This window comes from Dermacentor andersoni, chromosome 2, assembly GCF_023375885.2.
Source record: "Dermacentor andersoni chromosome 2, qqDerAnde1_hic_scaffold, whole genome shotgun sequence".
NCBI classification, from domain to species: Eukaryota; Metazoa; Arthropoda; class Arachnida; order Ixodida; family Ixodidae; genus Dermacentor; species Dermacentor andersoni.
The window spans coordinates 186,828,938-186,847,011 of NC_092815.1; positions in this window are offsets into that span (position 1 = coordinate 186,828,938).

Below are 18,074 nucleotides of genomic sequence, written 5' to 3' on the forward strand. Positions count from 1 at the left end.
TGGCAATCCCACGTAATGTGGGCGAGAGTTGGCCGGCCTCCGCACCGAGGACAGCGAACGCTGTACAGGGTTGGGTGAATGGCATGTTTCAAATAAAGGTTTGGAAATGCGTGCCTCTGTATTCGGCGCCTGGATCCCGCCTGGATAGGTCAGGGTGCGGTGGACTGTACATTCTTCGCTCGCGCCGTTGCTGCTCAAGGATGGCTCGCGGTAAGAAGGGGTTTTCGTCAGAGTGGTCGGCCGCTCGGTGAAATCGCGGCCTCGGCAGCTCCGGGCGCCGCCACCGCTGCCGCCACCGCGCGCTCCCGACGCCCATCCATAACGGCCGCTCGCAGGAGCGCGCACGACGAAGCGCTCTTCGGATGAGCGCGGCGCACGTGGCAGCCGCCGGTGCTTCCGAGGGGAAAGGAGAAGCTGCATCTTCTCGGCGGGGCCGCCTGGACTGCAGCTAACGCCTCGAGCTGTTGCCAGGATCGAGCGTTCGAGGTACCCGGCTTCCTCTCTCTCTCCCCCTTCCTTCCGCCTTCTCCATCACCCACTCACGGAATATGCGGCAGACGTGGGGCCGCCGTGTCGCGCGTGCAGCGACGTCGCATCGACAGGCGCCGCTTGTTGAAGCGTGGTCTGTTGCAGCACCTCCCACGTCCCCGACCTGGCAGCCGATTCGAGTTGAAGGGCTATTAATGTGCGCTGACCATTAATACAAAGTTACGAATGAAAGCGGAAATAGAACTTCAGTTTGTTGCGTGTGTACGCGCGCTATTTTCCGTACTCGCTACGCGATGACTCGGCTAGTGGCGCGTTCTACGTCCGAGTTCGAAACTGTCAGTTCGATTTCCAGTCGCACAAGGTCGCTGTTCAGAGTAGCGGCGTTTAGAAGAAGCGCCAGTAGTGACGTTAGAGAAACTCCGATTGGCAGGATTAATCCGCAGCCCACGACTGCGCCGTACTTCGGGGGCCACGCGTAGTTCTTCTTTTTCTTTAGGGGGGGAAGGGGAACTTATGGTCTTTGTTCGTGGGTTCGCTTGTTTTGGTGTAATTTTGAACGTCTTTCCGACGCGAAAACACGAGAAGCGAAGCAGCAAGACGCCACACATGGGCGATGATTGTGCGTACATATCTCAGCGAGATATGGTAGTCCAGCTAAATTGAAGCGCTTCTGCCTTACTCTTTTTCCTTGGAAGATTTTAAAGAGGCGACGTCGCGTCTGACTCGTGCCTAGGGACTATTTTACATATACCTATAGATATGAAATTTCAAGCTTCAGTTTAAATGAACGCGCGCTCGACGTAAAAACATACCGAGTGGTCTCATTTAGAGTAATCCTCTTTTAAAAAGCTCCTGTGGCCGACAACGCAATTCTGCCACACCAATCGAAATACTCGCAGAGGTGGACACTACGTGCGCGATGAATCCGATGGGGATGCTAGCTAATTAACGAAATTTCGTTAATTAAATTTGAAGGTACTCACTTTATGGCCCATGTCCCAGTTGCGGAAGTGAAGCCCAGCACGAATGAAACCATGCCCACTTACCAGAAGTCCGGTGCTCAACATCAGTTTCAAGAATCACGCCCTCAAATCCAGTCGACGTGTGGGCAACTTCGTGTTAGAGAATTCAGAAACAAAGGCTGATGTCGTTCAAAGGAAAGCTTTAATAATTTCACTGCTCGCTTAATGTCCGCGCCAGTCAGACTCGCGTTTCCACGAGCATGATTCAGCGTGTGTCAACTTGAAGCCTCTTGCAGAGGCGGTGGTGTTTTTTTTTTCTTTTTGTCTGAAAACACCGATGTTCCAGTCTATACATTTATCAGTGGCGTGGAAATAGGCATTTGGTCGACGTTGAATACCAGCGTTCTTGCACAAGTCATGTAGTATAAAGTGAACGTCGCTCTCTTTGCAGCTTACCCTTCAAGTTGAGAAGAGCAGCTCGCTCTTATTGTAACATCAAGGAGTATCAGCAGCACTAATAAAGGTAGAGGACGAGGAAATGGACGCGCGCGAAGGCAACGTAGCGGAAAAAGGCCGTTGAAGAGGCGCCTAGCGTTGGATGAGTTGGGCTTCATTGACTTTGGATGCTATTTCCTTATGGACTCTCGTCCCCCTGTGTATGCCGTGACATGCCGCTGAACAGCGAATGCTCCAGCAGGTGTACGTGCTTACTGACTCCTAACTGGAATGACGGGCAGTGCTGATTGTAAAAGATATACACGGATGAGCAGTAGAAACCTTGAAGCATCGGCTGTGAGACTGTTACTCATACGGCGATCGCAGACTAGCGCTTTGTACCGCGTTGGCGGAAATCGGGTGACTGATCTTTCACAGATGGCAAAATTCTGGGACCGTGACCACGGAAATATAAATTAATGTAATGTGAAGAATATGAAATTAAGCAATGCACAAGGTGCCACCAAAAAGCCACCTGGCTGTCCCTGAGGACGACGATGGCAAGACACTCGCCCTCTTCGGACAGCAATCTCAGTCCGAAATATTCCAGTGCGCACACTTCGTGATCGATGGGCTACGGTATGAGGACGAATATACTTTATTGGTCCGAGCAAGGGAAGCCTTCGCCCGAGGTTGGCGAAGATGTACGTGCGGACTGACGTACCAAGGGAGCCGGAATATCCTACAACACTACGGATAGAGAACAATGAATAGAAACACATAAACTGTTTAATATACGATCAACGCATTATATCAGGGTCTAAACATTTAAATCCAACAAGCAACTACACCTCGCCAGCGAAGTAGAGAAGACACGATGCTTCGTCTCAGCGTGCGCGATTTCAATTTGAGAGTGGACTAAGCCCAGAAGTGCGGGCTATTTTAAGCTTCGGCCACCGGTGGCGCATTTCGTTCCTTCGAGCTTCGCCCCCTCACACTCGCATGGCAACGGGTCGCGCCGAAGCAACCGGAAGCCAGCCGCTCCAGTGTGGCCCGTCCATCTCCGCACCGCGATCGCTGGAGGGTCGATGGGACGCCGCTCGAGCGAGCGCGCACGTTGGCGGGCAGTAGGGGCTTGCTCGTCGCTCGGTCGGGTCCGGCAGAGCGGGGAGACCTGTTAGTGGCGATCGATCTCCTCCCGGTCCCCCGCTGTACCGGAGAAGACGCGCGGCTGGCCGCGCTCCCGGCGATACATACGCGAAGGTCGGCCGCGATAGATACTCCCCCTCTCGTCCTCTGCCTTCCCTCTTATTTTCAAGCCGTTCAGCGGAAGCCCTGCAGGGACGGGCCCTCGTCGTACACACCGGCAGCCCACTTCAAGTTTGGTCATGCGAGCGCGCATCGATTGTTGCGTATTTTTCGCATTCCCTCGAGGACCGCGGAGCACGTGCTGCAAGCAGATTGCCGCCAACCGCGGTGAAGAAGGAAAAAACAAACAAACAAACAAACGAACGAACATAAAAATGAAAACGAAAAGCAAGAGAACGCGGCGACGGGTTGGCCCGGTGCCCAACGCTACACTTGGAATCGATTTGTTTGTTGCAATCAGAGTCGGGCCTCTCAATCGCTGCGGCGGCTCCTTCCGACTTCTCTGCGAGTTAAGGCAGCTCCGATTCTCTCTTTTTTGAATCTTAAGCTGACATGATGTATGGCGTTTCTGCATGCTGTGATTTTGACTAATCCATCATGTTCACCGTGCCCGCAAGGTCGCTTGACCGCGCACCCGCTACTTGACCACAGAAGCATTAAACGGTACGCAAGTTATGACCGAGCTGTGTAACCAATATGTTCGGGCCCCTTATCATTGCACTTTCGCAATGCCATTTTCACACGCATTTATACTGCAATGGCTAACCCGCCGTGGTTGCTCAGTGGCTATGGTGTTAGGCTGCAGAGCACGAGGTCGCGGGATCGAATCCCGGCCACGGCGGCCGCATTTTGATGGGGGCGAAATGCGAAAATACCCGTGTACTTAGATTTAGGTGCACGTTAAAGAACCCCAGGTGGTCGAAATTTCTGGAGTCTTCCACTACGGCGTGCCTCATAATCAGAAAGTGGTTTTGGCACGTAAAACCCCATAATTAAATTAAAAATGGCTACGATCCTGCGTGAGGCACATTCCGAATAACATAACTGTTTATCCGACAACTTCAATGTCATAACGTGATCGGAGAGGAAGCCGCATAGACAAGATAAAAAAGGACAGTGTAAGGCCGCTGAAAGAGACCTTACAAGAAATATTATTCTGGATTAGCAGCTCCCAATATTAAACTTAAAGACAAAAAGTGTGCCAGTGCGCTGGGAGTGGTTTAGTACGGCAGGAAACGATTTTTTAAGGAAAAGTAGGCTACCACCAACGAATTCCTGCAATAGTTTCTCGCGACGTCACAGACTGTGGTAACGACCGACAGCAGAAGGTGCGTTACTTGTTTATTATTATGGCTGCGTTCCACGTCGTTCTGAACACACTGGTCCCTTGTCAGATTGTTGAACCTAAGCAACTTTGGGCTTGATCAGTAGTAAGAAAGGATATCATCTGGAAACGCTGAGTCCTGACAGCTTCTCCTTTTTTCGGCTTCCTTTATGCGTAAAAAATTGTACCGGTCAATTGTACCGGTAAAAAATTGTACCGGTCTGTGCCGGTCACGTGACGTCGACGGAAGCAAAATCCCTCCCACAATTGTAGAGAGCCTATTTAAGGGGCTCCGCAATGTACTTTTGATCCCTTCATTCACTTCATTCTCTTCACTTCAATCTTCATTAACCTTTGAATAAACCGTGCAAGTTTCGCACTAGAAATCGTCTCGCCCTTGCTTGGTCGCAATGGTCTGCCGGATGCCTGCAGCCCGCCGACAACGCCACGCTACCCAATAAGTAACGTCGGTCGAGCGTCGATAGGCAGGCGTCGCTACTACTCGGCAGCAGTACGATACGCTACCCTGGAGTACGCAACAACATTTGTTGGACAACGCCGAGCAATACTATACTCGCGGACAATTTTCTGCGGCTGTGAAGGGAGAGCTACGGGGGCGTCGCTGCTGCACTTGCGCTACCGCGCCAAGTAGTCCGGCAGCGTTTGACAGTGTTTTGGTTGCTCGGAAAAGACACCGAATCGACGCAGCTCCCACGTGCGACGGTATCGCGTTTGCCGAGACGCGGAAGAGAAAAGCTGCAAAATAAGTAAACTTTTACACGCAATGGTGTGTTTTGTCTTAATTAGCTGTTGCTAATAAGATGTTTATGCTTTCTTTTCCCCAGCCTAAACTAACTTGGACTAAAACGCGGGACTCTTCTCTGGCTCTCACAGAAAGTTGTCCGCGAGTATAGAGAAATCGCGATGGCGTCGTCTCCGCCGATGTTTGGACGTTGACAATTTGAGAAAGCGAAGTAGACGCCCTCGGTTGCGATTTTCGACCTCGCTCTTTATCTGTCACGTGTTACGGTTAAGAACCTGAACATGCATTTTTCGGACTGTAAGAAGCAGAGTCAGAAAGTGAATGCCTCCAATCTGGCTCAAGCGCACTTATACAAACAGACCGGAGCGGATTACACGTCGCCGCCCAAGGAAGGCGCCGTTAGATTAATCCAGGTCTGAGATTTTGCGATATTAATCCGCTTCACCTCGCCACTATATCTTTTTCCCTCTCATACGCAAATTATAATGTCGAGTCACACACGTCACTATGTCTGTCGTCGTGGGATTCTTGGATTTTGAACTGATGTGCTAGTCAAAGTAGCAGTGTACGGCGTGGCAAGAAATCGGGAAAACGAAATGAAATGTCCGGAAGCTTTGCAGCAGGAAGCCTAAGGCATTTAGCTCGGCTGATCCCTATAGCCGAACGCACACGAAGCACAAAATCGTTGCGACTAGGCCACCTGCTAGTTAATGAAATCTGTAGCAATAGCGTACAATGAAAAGCCTTGCGGCTGCCGTGACCAGATCGACGGTTAATTTCACCCTTGAGAGGGCACTAAAGAAAATTATAAATCTGATAACGTGTTCTGTCGAAACTTCATTTTCGCTAATTTGGCGATAATATGTATCCATTATTACAAGAGAAAATGAATGTCAAATTTTCATTGTATAAGTTTTGTGCAGGTGGCACAGTGCCATGCTGTACGTCCCACTTACGTCATGGACAACGAATCGTTTTCTCGTATTGGGCCGTTTGTAGTGTAGTAAAGGTTCTAGGATTTCATAAAGTTCCGGCTTGACTCCATTGGAGTACACAAAGTTGTCCTTCTTCAGCGACAAAAATTAACTACGCCCGAGCAGACGCCGTTAAAATCCATGACATCGCGGCGAGCTGGTGTAAGGTGGCGTCGCCACAGTCTTTCTTTTAATATATATATATATATATATATATATATATATATATATCTGACTATGCTCTTATCACAATGAGAGTCACTTTCGCTATATTGTGAGAGGGTACTTTAATAATACAGCGCAAACAATGTTCTCTCTTTAAAGTCCCTTCACCGGCGAATCAGCTTTGCTGAAAGCCTCAAGTTGAAGGCATTTTCATAATAAAATCTGGCATCCACGAAGGCACGCAATGATTTATTTCATTCCGACTGAGTTGCTTTTGTAGCTTCATGTTACCGTTTCAGGTGGTGCCAAATTCGCCGCGGATAAACGTAATGAAGCAACAAGCCCTATGTTCCGTAACTCCTCGTCAACAACAACATCAACAACAACGACAACAAAAACAACAACATATATTGAAATTATATAAACGAATTCTTTCTGAAATCCTAAACCGAACAAAACCAACTGATATGCGAGTTTTGAAGACGTGGCTTTTTGTGTATGTGACCTTGTGATTTTGAGAGTACTCAGGTAACGGAAGTAAACGCTCCATGAGCTGACGTTTTTATTTTGTCCACTTTGAACGGTTCTGTCAATTAGGTTTGATGCAAATTGTCCACCTTTCTTTGCCGTAACGTTTGGAGTTGTAAAAGCGTTGTTGTAAGGTTTCATGCGCCTTTTGTTGATTTCGAAAAAAGAACAACTATGAGGTCCTGAATCACAAGTCGGCAACGATAAGTCCAAATCTTATGCTTCTATATATTTAAAAGGAATTCTTGTCAAGCATCACGTGAATTTATAAGCTATATGACCGGGATACTCGATAGGTTTAAGCCGTTCACAACATAGCGTTACGCAAAAGTTTGCCGCCAGACAAAATGCGGCAGTCGCACAGACAGAGAAAGAAGGAAACGAGGGGGAAGAAAGCAGGGCATGTTCACCAGAAGAGCGTCCGTTTGGTTACTCAGTGCTCGGAGATGGGAACAAGGAAATAGAAAATTGAGATACACATATAAATTGAGATAGATAGATAGATAGATAGATAGATAGATAGATAGATAGATAGATAGATAGATAGATAGATAGATAGATAGATAGATAGATAGATAGATAGATAGATAGATAGATAGATAGATAGATAGATAGATAGATAGATAGATAGATAGATAGATAGATAGATAGATAGATAGATAGATAGATAGATAGATAGATAGATAGATAGATAGATAGATAGATAGATAGATAGATAGATAGATAGATAGATAGATAGATAGATAGATAGATAGATAGATAGATAGATAGGGGGGGGGGAAGACGCGGAATGCGTGCAAGCGCACGTACAGCGCCAAGCAGTTGGCCGGTGTGTTCACACAGCCCGGATCATCGAAAAGGGCGTAAATGCTTAGATTGTGTTGTGGGTTGGTGATCGGTGGGGTCGATGATCAAGTATTCTCTGAACGAGCACTGGACGATCGTACAGTCGTTCTAATGCATTAGATAAGGGATTTAGGTAGAGAAGGCAGCATTGAGTGTCCCACACTGGGCTCACTTTTCAGAGTGGTTTATTTTGGAATATTTGAAGAAACAAGTGTTATCACTTTGCAGCAATGCGTGTAATACTTGGCGACTATGTACGATGTCAAAAAAAAGAAAAAAAAAGAAAGTGAAGTGGAGAAAATGGAAAAAGTGGTCTTATTTGTTCTACAGAGAGGAAAAATCATAGCCGTTCAGTCGATAGCTAAGCAATATTACGTATTGAAGCAGTTTCAACCGTCAAAGCTTTAGAGACCGCAATTTCAGCAGCACCTCCGTGCTAGCTTTGATCATACCGCAGTTACGCTATATAGAGCAGGCAATTTCCTAAGTTTGCGTGATGAAAGCAGACAAATCCAGGCTGGCCGAAGGAAGTCACTGCGCGTCGCATAGCCAAGGTGTCAAGGCACCACGAAGTCACGTGAGCGCACCATGACCAGTAAGTACAAACAAAGGAATAAGCACTGAGAAAGAGAGAGAGAGAGAGAACGCCAAAGACAGGAGTCACAAGCGGAAAATTCTTTTACTTTTCACGTCCCAGCTGTTTAGTGTTATCTCCTTTCTTTTCGACATTTAGCGGTATTATCACTGCACATCGAGCGTCGTTTACTTCAAGGTACGCACCTGCGGCCAAGCGAGGTTTTCCTCCGTGGTGTTTGAGCCGTCCACAAGTACATATAATGATTCCAGGACTACAGAAGAAGACAGATATACCGGCCCCTGCTCTTAAACAGCTTACCTTACTTCTTTTGCATGAGAAGTACAGCAACCACGTGGACATCTAAACCGATGGATCGACTACGTCGTGCAGTTCTGGTGGTGCCGTGGTTATACCAATGCGAGGAACTACGCTGCGGTTCAAGACATCGCATGTCACGACCTCAACGGCGGCAGAACTAACGGCCCTGCGTCGAGCATTGGAATTCATTGATTCTGAAATACCTAGAAAATGGGCTGTGTTCTGTGATTCAAAACCGGCATTACAGTGCACGCAGTCAGTTCTCCGACATGGATGCCATGACCAATTGACATACGAAATCGCGAAACTTTACCATCACCTCCAACAAAAAGGTCACGAGGTCGTTTTTAAATGGGTACCCGGCCATTGTGGCATCAGTGGCAATTATTCCGCCGATAACGCTGCTCGCACAGCACATCAAGAAGAGCACAGCGTTCCAATACCGCTTTCGAGGACAGACGCCGCAAGGCAGCTTCGACACCTGGCACGCAGTCTCACACTGACCGAGTGGAACTCGCCAAACTTACGACTTACACGACTGCATCGACTATACCCCTCCCTGCAACTCCGACCTCCACTCGGACTTCCTCGACGTGAACTTGCGCTTCTCTGTCGCCTTTGGTTAGGAGTTACCTTCACAGAGGCATACTCTACATTAATTGGAGTGACTGACAGTGCAGCATGCGAGGTCTGTGGCACTGAAGAAAACATCGACCGCCTGCTGTGCCACTGTCCACGATACACCCCAGAGAGACAAGAACTTGCCAAAGCTTTCCAAAAACTGGACAATCGGCCGCTTTCTGTTCAGGTGCTGCTGGAACACCGCCCCCATCACCTGTCGGCCCATAAAGCGGTGAAGGCGCTTTTGTGCTTCTTAAAGACGACGGGCTTGTGCGACCATCTGTGACTATTAATGCAATTTCTGTAAGACCACACACGTCAGCGAACTCGCCGCAATTTCCTTGTTTGCTTCCCTCCTCTCTCTCCTTGTTTTCTTCGTTTTCCCCCTTTCCAATTCCACGATGTAGGGTAGCCAACCGGACGTTATTCTGGTTAACCTCCCTTCCTTTTACTTATATATTTCCCTCCTCCTCCTTTCTTTTATTTTATCTTTCTTTCTCCCTTTCTTTCTTTTCTTTTCTTCTTTCTTACGAGCGGAATTTCTGACCCCACCCGCATATTCCCCACCTCGCGAAGCGCCATGAATACGTCCCTGCCATTTTGGCACGGTACAGACCCCGCTACTTCAAGCCACGGAGACAAGTATAAGCGCAAAATGCGAAGCCAAGCTCGTTGCCTGATCGCGCCGCTCCAAACGGGCGAGGCTGCGCCGTCCTTCCTCCCCTTCTTGGACGCGTGGGCTGACGACGTTGTGGCAACGACGAAGACTTCGTTCCGCGCAACGCTCCACCTATATATATATATATATATATATATATATATATATATATATATATATATATATATATATATATATTATACGAGCCCGTATATGCGCGCCGCGGATCGGAATCACGCTCCGTGGCGCGCACAGCTCGTCTAGTATCCCTCCCTGTTTCGACGCTCTTCCCGCCTCCTAGCTCCCAACGAGCCCACGAGTATAAAACCCGCGGTTTAGGAGCGCCAGGACCGGGCGGCCCATAAAAGGGCCAGAGAGACGGCGAGTGCCGGCCCGCGCGCTCTTGATGCCTTGCCGATTCTCTTCACCTCCCCCCCCCCCCCCCTTCCTCGAGCGCCTTACCGTCGCTGCCGGTTCGGCCGGCGATTCAGTCCAACGCATCACCGCCGCCAGCCAGCGACGCCGAGGGCGATGGGAGAGGGCCCCAATAATCCACGCGCGGTCTCGGCCTCTCCCGACGCCTTTCCCTTCCGTCCTGAAGGTCAAGCGACGAAAGAGGGAACCGCAGGAACTGAAGCGTGGGAGGCGGCGAGCGAACGCCCCGCGGGGGCCGCGCGCCGCTTTCACAACGTTCCTCGCCGGCCGCCGTAATACCGCGCGGTGCCGAGAGGTCCGCCGCTCGCCTTCATCATTTCTCTTCGCTGTTTGTTCCTTCTTACCCTGCTGCCCATCCTCGATTCCCGCCCCTCTTCCCCTGCAGGGCTGCTGCGACTTCCATTGTTCTTGCCGCTATTCGGCGGTGGCGGGCAATGCTTCCGTAGGCGGCACAAAAGAAGAGGGCCTCGTTAGAGGAAAGATGATCGCGCCAGAGGTCGGGGCAGGAAAGGAAAAATAAAGGACGGAACTGCCAACGCGGTCAGTTCTGCGAAGCGCTCACAGCACCAGTGAACCCGCTCTTCCCGATGCGGCTTCTTTCCTGTTAACCGTTTTCGCGGCGCGTTTCCACCGTTTGCGGGAGTTGCTGTGCGACTTGTAGTGGCACGGGTGCCGCGAACAGGTATAGTACAAAAGGATTAAATTATGGCGCTTCACGTGCCAAAACCACGATCCGATTATGAGGCACGTCGTAGTGGGGGACTCCGGATTAATTTTGACCACCTGGGTTTCTTTAACGCGCACCTAACTCTAAGCACACGGGTGTTCTTGCATTTCGCCCCCAACGAAATGCGGCCGCCATGGCCGGGATTTGATCCTGCGAGCTTGTGCTTAGCAGCGCAACAGCAAAGCCACTAAGCAACCACGGCAGTTCACGTGTATTGCAGCCGTTGTGGAAAGAGTATAAATAACATGTATTGATTAAGCGAGGAAGCACGGGGTTGTAAACGTTGTTTGGATGCCTCAACATCTGAGTGCCTTGTTGCTGCTCGAGGGGTCGTTTGGCCCAGGAATGCACCAAGCCCGTTGACGTGCACGTCCGATAGTAGGAATGAAGGAAAAAGGGTTTATCTTATATTGTTAGCACTGGCTCCAGATACGGAAGGCCACTCCATGTAGGAGCATATTAAACGTCTGAGGCCAGGACACGCCAGCACACCTCATCACTGCTCCAAAGGCCTCCGCTTTTAAAACCGCCGTCTTCCTTAGGAGTCTAGGCTCGAGAATCTGACGTCTGGGTCTCGGCCCATCGCAGTCGTCGAATCGGTCGCAAAATCCTGCTCATGATGTTGCACCTTCGCCCCCGCATATGTCGCAAGCGTGCAACAATCTGGGAAACCGAGGTCGACGCTGTTCCCATGCTAGTTTTCGACATTGGCCCTTTTCATCAATTAGTTCAGCTTGTCAGGGTCAGGTAGAGTGAGGGATCTTCGCGGTAGTTGTCACCTCGAAATGAGCGCCTTCGTCTGCGCGCCACAATCTATTTTGGGCCCCGGCGTCGCCTGGGCGCGCGCTGATGAAAGGACTGCCGTGTGGAGAACGTATAAGGTATGCTCATCGCCGCATTGAGACGTGAAAGTCTACACGCGCCACGTCACTTTGGATCGGCCTTTGCTGGCAGGCACTTTGCATTATTCTGATTGTGAGCTATGCCCAACACCAACTGAGGAACTTGGAGGGATCTTTTGTCGAGCTAGCCACTGGCTTCAGGACGCATCTAATTCCTCCTTACAGGTGGAGATGACCTAGGGAAGTTGCAGTTACTTCTAGGCAACTAAAGATGAATGTTCAACTAGAAGTCGCTTTTCATATTTATAGGAGAGAAAAAAAGACAAGTTTCTGGATATTTTCCCAGAAGCAATGCGGATGAGCGATATTGCTTAGAAAAAGATTGCTACTCCGCAGACAGTTCCTATCATTAGGTAAGCACACCAGTGCCTTGACACGAGTAATAGTTTAATATCATGCACACGGTAAGAAGAATGCGCGCTCGGCGCACTGTAGCTTCGAAAGAATCACAAGACTGTGGTCCAGAAGCTTGACTTCAGAGACAGTGACGAGAACAATAGTAATGACATGACAGCAGTAACATGTACATGATCTCTTACATTTATACACGCGCATGCAATGGGCAAATGAAAACAGGTACGCGTATTTACAGTCGCCCATGAAAGTTTACGAGACATGGGTTTAACGACAAACGTGACTTTGTACTCCGTTCAGGCATGTTCAGGACGCTTTTAACGAACCGCAATAGCAAAAGAAAAAAAATATCTCGCTATAACTTTCACTTCGAGGAAGCACGATTTGTGCAAGTTCAGCCTTTTCGCCAATACAGACTCCCGTAAATTTATGTGGCCGACTGTAGATAGCACGCGATTGATATGGGAACGAGGTGAAGAGAATCTACTGTACAGTTGCAGAGCTTGCTTGAAAACAACTTGGTGAGATTCAAAAACAAGATAACCGTAATGAGAAAGTAAGCAGAATAACATGGCTGTCATGGCGACTGCAATAAACGCATATCAATTCCTAAGCCGAACGGCTTACTGAACATAAAGGCAATTGTAACAACGACATGCAACACTGGGTAAAGCAGTGAGTTGGAATCTGCTAGAGTAGGACAGCGATAATTGGAGATCGCAGGGAGAGAGGCCTTCGTCCTGTAGTGTAAATAAAGATATGATGATGTTCATGGCGATGATAAATAATTAATGTATAGCGCCCGACGTACCTTGATGCTTTACGCTTCAGCGAAACAGCAGCCGGTTAAGGGCATTTCGTTATGACTTAGGAGCTCCGAATAAAATTAGTAGTGAATCAACACCTTTTTAATACCTGTACTTGCCACAACATCTAGGAACACGTGTTCAAGTGGGTACGTTCTCAGTTTGTCATCATGAGTGCATGCGCAATCCGCTGTCATTACGTAGGAGCACTGAATGATCATCTCTTACTGTTAATAAAATGCGCCTTACTGGACGTGAAATCTCCGTTCTTAAGCAAGGCAGGCAATGCGGTGACATCAAAAGTGTACGAAAGGACGTTAAAATATTCCTCGCTCACTCGATCGCAGCTGTTCGTATAGCATTCATATCGGAGCTCAAAAACTTCTTTTTTTCAAAGCTCAGTAGCCTAACTTGTAAATATACTAATTCATCTATATGACAAACAATAATTTATTAGTGCGAAAGCACTATATGTCTCATAGGGCAGAAAAGCCGGCGTCCGCAACGAGTGGTACAAAAAATTCATGTGACGTCATCAGTACCTTGTATGACGTCAGTAGTAATACAGAAGATAGTAAATGGAATAACAAAGCTAACTAGCAGTAATTATGGGTAATGCATACTAATTAAAGTCAATTAAGGGGACTTGAGGTGGAGTAACATAAATTAACGTGAAGTAAAGGGAATGAAGGTGGATTAATTAAAGTGGGTTAAGGTGGATTAAAGTTGGTACAAATTACAACAAGGTGGATTGAGGTACAGTTGTGAAGGACACGTCACAATGTATGACGTCACGTATCATGAACGTAACCAATTATTTAGAGAAGTCATTATGCTTTCCCATTCAAGTCACCTAAGGACACTTGGGTGACTTTCCATTTTTTGTATGAGGCAGTAAAAAGTACAAGTTCGCGCAACACGCGAGCTCGCGTCTCCTCATATTGGTACTGATTTCGCATAGTGTGCGAGCATACTTCTTCAGGTGCACCCAAGCCGCACTTTGCATCATGTGTGCAATATTTTACCACATCCAGTCGACAAAGATGGGACAAGCCCGTTGCGGCAAGCCAGGCATTCGGCTGCACTCAGAAGGCGTCGTATGGCCGCACCGGTAGCGCCACCTCCTTTGCGCTCCACAAACTAGCTGCTGCAAAAAGTTTGCAACACTACAGTTGACCGATGTAGTAGTCGAGTGAGCGCACCTGTGTCCTCTGTAATGAAGTAGTAAACCACGAGATAAAAACCTGAGCATATAATGTTGGCTTGTGGGTATTCCTAAAGCCCATAGACCTCCTAAATTCACGCTATTTAACGGTGTCTACGAGTTTTTTTAAATCTTTCTTGTATTTCAGTTATCCCGTTCTTGGGCCACTACGTGTGTGCCACTAGGTAGGGGTCACAGGGCATATGGCTATTCTTGGGCAATCATCCGGAATGGTTTCGTGCGTCATAAGGGTTACGAGAACCTTAAACGCAATTCCATATGCGTCGTTCTTCTCTGCGCATGTACTTTTGATCATCACAATTATTCGATCGATAAGCGTTGTACATTACTAAATGAATGAAAATATATATTTGAAAGAATGCCTGATAGCTTTAAAGTGTTGCAGTGTCGATGTTCAGTCACCCTTTAAAGAAATCGCAAAGTCACCGTAGTCTTCCATTTTTTCTTGTTATTTTTTAGGTAAAGTTTCACAAACATGTGCGAGAGAGAGAGAGAGAGAGAGAGAGAGAGAGAGATCAGAGAGAGGAGAGGCAGGGAGGTCAACCAGACGAGAGATTGTTAGGCATTCAAATTGTTCGCTGTTGTGAACATTTCATGAGGTCCGGAGTATAGAACATTTCGCGTTCAAGAACACTATGTCGTACCTTAGACGCAACGACACCGCAATGTCGATTGCAGAGAAAGGAAGCTCTTGGGGGCCACAGGCTCACAGCTGTCACGGCGCGTTCTAAGTCGTCTATGACATAGTGGTCTGCGATCATTCGAAAAATACACGAGTTGAACAGCCGCTAATCGCGCGATCCGCCTTTCCCGAGAAGAGACACACTGATATATAGGCGCTGTGAGGTAAGCGGCCACCCTTGCCTCCCTCCATTGCAGCGCTAGAGGCCCTCTTTACCGGCTCACTATATGCTGGACGCTGGATAACGGGGTTAACTCGGACAACGATGAAAAAAAGAAATTCTCGATTTTCTTTTTCATGCCAAAATGGCAATTCGACTATGAGCTATGCCCTACTGTGGGACATTCGATTAATTTTGACTGCGGCTACTTCTTCAACGTGCACCTAAATCCAAGCGCAACGAGCGTTTATGCATTTCGTCCCCATCGAAATGCAGCCGCCGTGGTCGGTATCGAACCCGCGACGTCGAACTCAGCAGCGCAACGCTATATATCCGCTAAGACTTCTTTCTTCAAGTCGATTGCGCCTGAACGTTCTTCACACCGTTCAAAAGAAGAAACGAGGGGAACCAAACGGTATTGCCCTTTCCAACCGCGAGCGTCTCTTTATATTTCATTTCAGTGAGGCGTTCAAGTGAACAGCGTGCGTTCTTATACAATTGCGGGAGTAGCCACAAGGCATCTCCTGCTACACGGGACAGCTCCACGTCTAGGTGGCCATCTCGCTTGTTGTGTAGTGGTACGGGAAGGGGTACTTTACCTTTATTTTGTTTTCATTTATTTTTCTCATATTGCCCCACTTTAACGATTGTCTTGGCACGACGCGGTCACGCGCGCGTTCTGCTGTGGCGCTCAAACCATGGCACTCAGCCCATGCACGGGCTACGCTGCATAGACCGGTCCTCCCGCGGCGGCCTCTCAGGGGCACAACAGTTTAGACTCGCGCCTTTTTGACGCAAAGCTCGAACCCTGCCATCTTTGGAACATGGGAGGCTCGGAAGCCGGAAAGTGGGCGGGATGGTGGGAGAAAGTGGAGAGCGGGAAATTGACGGAGACGCCGTCTTTCTCCTGCTTTGCCCGAGTCCGTCCACGAACCACTTCAGTTAGCCTCCGGTGATCTGACCGCGCATAGAGCTTTCGACAGAAGCCTGTCGGCGGTGCCGGTGTTTGCACGGCACGCCCCCACGACAGAAAGCCGTGAGAAACCCTCGGTCATGCAGCCTGCAGAGGCCCTTCTGTGGACGCCTCCCAGCACGTGCGGCCGGTGTGGATTTCTTTCGGAACCGCCCCGCGGCTCTTGTGTGCACGGGCCCTGCGGCACTAGGTGGCGCGCTCCTCTGCAAACCGTTGCCGACCCGCGAGGGCGGTGGCCGATGGAACGGCTATGCAGCGGGAGAGCACTCTGTATTTCAGCTCCATCGTGGTGGTGAAGTTGGCGGCAAATTGGATTGCATTTTTCTTATTAGCATACTTTTGCGGCTGATTGTTTGCGGTGTCATATGTACTAACTTTTCAACTACGATTCAATAACATTTTTAGTATGACAGGTGCAAGGAATTTGGCTCCGGAGGGGATAGGATTGGACTAGTTTGACTTTACCAGAGGCGGCAGAGTATACCTTGAAACGCTGCTGCGTAGCGAGGACTACATTGTTTCGCGGGGAATTTGCAATCAGCTCTTAAATTGCAGGGGGCATCTGGGAAGTGTTCTTACCCTGCCTATAATATTCTTATTGTAACTTTTTTTGTTGTAATCTTGCGTTCTGAGCTCAGTCGAATGATATAGTTTAAAGTATAAACCCCATGCAAGCGATCTTGCGCGCGACAGCGACAAGCGACGCATGGAGATGGCTGTCGCGTTCGCTCATCGCCTACAAGTCGTACCCCATGCGAGCGACGACTTCGAGCGACGTCTCCCCAGTGTTGCCGGTATGAGGGCAGCAATATAGGCGCCGAAACTAGCGTGATGCGTGCTTTACTAACTGAAGTTGGTGTGTTTTACTGTAAAAAGCAACGTAAAATATTTCTGAAGGTCTTCCAGTAGGCTCTTATCCTTGTACGTATAAAAATTCAATTGTTTGCTCGTTCCGTGCGACAATCGGAAGAACTTGAGTTATGTACATCCAGTTCCGGCTTCGCGCTATTGGCTAGTCGCTCATAGCACTTCCGGGCGACGAGCGACGAATTTTATATTTGCGCAACCGAGCGATCGCGTGACAAGATCGAGCGATCTGTTCAAGCGACGGCCCGATCCGTCGCTCGAAGTCGTCGCTCGTCGCTGTGCCACACAAAATCGCGCTCATGGGGTTTAGCCTTAATTGCGAATTTCTCTTTGCGAGAAACCCATATGGCTTTCAGTTGTAGTTTTGTACCTTCAGGTGGATTAGTTTCCCCTCGGAAAAAACACATCCACGATGTTGGAGATTTCGATAACTTCATTCATTCATTGATTCATTCACTGATTCATTCATTCATTCATTCTCCCCTTTTTCTCTGTTCTCGCCCTCACCTCGGCGGCACCACTGCAGCTAGGTCCTCGGCTCTCTCGGGCCTAACTGCGGGCGTTCGATGATCCCACGGGGAGTGGCGGGAGACATCGAGTGTGCAAGATGGACGGCCCCCAGGGGAGCCTAGATGGGAGGGAGGCGTGAGTGCCGCGGGGCGGTCGGCCGGGGCGACGACGGCGCGCCCCGACCGCGGCTGCCAAGCGAGCGACCACAGCCGCGAGGCTCAGCGCCGGAGGGAGCGCGGGCGGTGCCGTGCGCGCCCGGGCCGCAGCTCGCGGCGCTGTTTGTTCCGAGCACACTCAACCTCGGAACAGCTTGCGTAGGGGCACGCCGGGTAGGCGAGGCGAGCCGCCATTGTGGGGAGATGGATAGAAGGAAAAATGGGGGGTGTTGATAGAAAGAAAGAAGCAAAGAAAGGAAGTTTCCGCAGAAGCGAACCCTCCGATCGCCGTTGGATGTCGCAGAACTTCCATTGTGTCTCGAGAGCCTGCTTTCAGTCGCCGACCGCGCACTCCCGTATCTCTCCGTGACAGGCAGTCGACGGTTTGAACGCTAGAGGACGCGTACTGGAGTGGACTCGTCGGGACCACCGCTTGCGTGGCCCGGTCGGTCCCGTGCAGGTGATCGCC